Genomic DNA, 2,153 nt, shown 5'->3' on the forward strand with positions numbered 1-2,153 from the left:
AGCCAACTCCACCCAAGAAAGCGTTCTCTTCCTTAGTTGTGCCCTGAGAGGCCGTCCTTGGAACTGTTGTGTGGCTGCCTCCTTCCAAAAGAAAGTGATGGTGGTAGATAGAAAGGTTTGGAAGGATATATCCTTGTACGTTCATAGCCCCAGCTCTAAGCTGACATGGTTGTGGCAGGGCTGGAGTTGGGTAAGAAAGGGGGAAAGTGGACCTACGTGAAATTAGCAATTTTCACTTGATACTACACTTGATCTTAGCCAAAAGGCCGAGAAGCAATGAAAGTAGCATTTTTCAACTGAGCAAACCCTCCCCCCTCCCAACAGCACCCTGTTGGATGAGAGGGACTAGGGGGACTAGGTTCTCCAGACACCCAAAGGAAGAGTCTTCCCTTCTCCTGAAGCGCCAAGGCTTTAGGGGCAAGAGCTCAGAGTCAAGTGCTTTCTTGCAAAAACTCATCTCCATTACAGAGGACAGTCCAGTTTGAAGCCAACTTGCTAGTCTTCCCCTTGGGACACTGACTGGGGGGCTCAACCACCTTGGCACCCCCACCCCTTTGATCTCTCTCTGATCTTGACCATCTTCCAATGGCTTCTCTTCTCAGCCTCCTCCTTTGTCTGATCTTGGTCTTCTCCTACCCCCCAATTCTAAGACTGCTGCCTTCCCTCTGAGCCCTGATAATGGGAGCAAATGTGTGTATACAAACGTGACTAAGCCCCACAGAGCTGCTTACTCAAAGCAGAAAAGGCATGTAGGTGGGTATGCTGGGGAATCTGTGGGGACTGGTGGATTTGGGGGTGTAACTCTCTCTCCTACTCCCATGAATCACCTTAGAGGTGTGTGGATGGCTATCACTAGTGGAGGGTGGATACATATGCCTAAATGCTTATTTGCTTGGATTTCCTGCATTTTTGAGTGTGTATATGGGCGATTTGACTTGTTATAGTTGTGGGTCCGCTTAAGAGACAAGTATGGTGTTTTTTCAGGGATAGTGTTATTTATCTTTGGGTACATATATATACCCAAAACAGATGTGCTTTGCAATCTGAGCCTACACTCTGTACTTGCAGATCCGTGAATGAACCTCTCAGTTGTGGAGGGATGCTAATGTGAACATCAGTGTAGAGGCCTGTGTTTGTATGTATGTTGTATCTGAATGGAGCCTGTGTGTAGTTGTGTACCTGTGGCTGCAGGTAACTTGCGTACGTGGACACCTGCCCATTAAGGTCTCGGGTACTAAAGTTTAGAGGCAGGTCCTGCACAGATTGGAAAATGCGGCCACCAAGACAGGCCCGCCGTGTTTCCTGCGCCCTCGGAGGAGTCATCAAACCGGACTCGCCTCCTACTCGGTGGATTTTGCCCCGGTTCCTGCAAGACTTTAGCCTCACGGGGCGCCAGGAAAGGCGGGGTGCCGCGCGGGCAAAGCCGGGACTGCGGGTCCCTCCAGCGGCCTTGGGGGGCCGGCGGGAGCCTCGGTGTCGCAAGCGCACGGGGGCCCCTGCCGGAAGCGGAAGCCGGGACGGGGGTGGGGGTGCGGCGAGGCGCAGTCGCGGCGGTCGCGGCGTGTCAGGCCCAGGGCGCCCCGCGGGGGCGTATGCGCCGCGCGCGTGCGGGGCAGGCTGGCGGCGGGGCGGTACCTCCCCCGACCCGGCGTCTGTTTACCAACGAACTGCCGCCGCTCGGCAGCGACGCATTCCGACGAGCTGAATAAGCTGCCTGCGCTGGCGGTCTGGTCTCGAGTCCCTTGCGGGTGGGCGGCAGCGGGATCAGCGGCGATGCAGATCCCCGAGAGCTGAAGAGCGCGGCTGCCGGTGCCCGGAGTCCCCGCAGCCGCCGGGCCTCCGTCACGACCCTGCTCCCTTCGCCCTGGGCATTCCCAGCCCCGCCAGCTCCCTCGCGTTTCTGCCATTGAAACCGAGGTTCCCAGACTGCCCCAATCGCCGTGACACCCCGGCACACCTCGCCGAGAAGACCCCGAGGTAGCTGGGCCTGGAGCGTGCGCACCGCCCCTGTGATCTCTCAGTTCTGAAATTCCCTACCGCGGGCTGCCCCGGGGGCGGGCCCCGGCTCCAGTCTCCGTGAGGTCACCGCGTGCGGCGGCCAATCCGCGGCGTCTAAGTGGGCGGTACCCCCGTCGGGTCCCGGGAACCGAACC

General features: G+C 57.8%; 1 pseudogene; it reads right to left on the minus strand.

The window, feature by feature from the left end:
- Positions 1 to 201: 201 nt before the first annotated feature.
- On the minus strand, positions 202 to 278 carry LOC125088294 (uncharacterized; annotated as a pseudogene).
- Between the last annotated feature and the right edge of the window lie 1,875 nt (positions 279 to 2,153).

Source organism: Lutra lutra, chromosome 16 (genome assembly GCF_902655055.1).
Source record: "Lutra lutra chromosome 16, mLutLut1.2, whole genome shotgun sequence".
In the NCBI taxonomy this organism is placed as follows: Eukaryota; Metazoa; Chordata; class Mammalia; order Carnivora; family Mustelidae; genus Lutra; species Lutra lutra.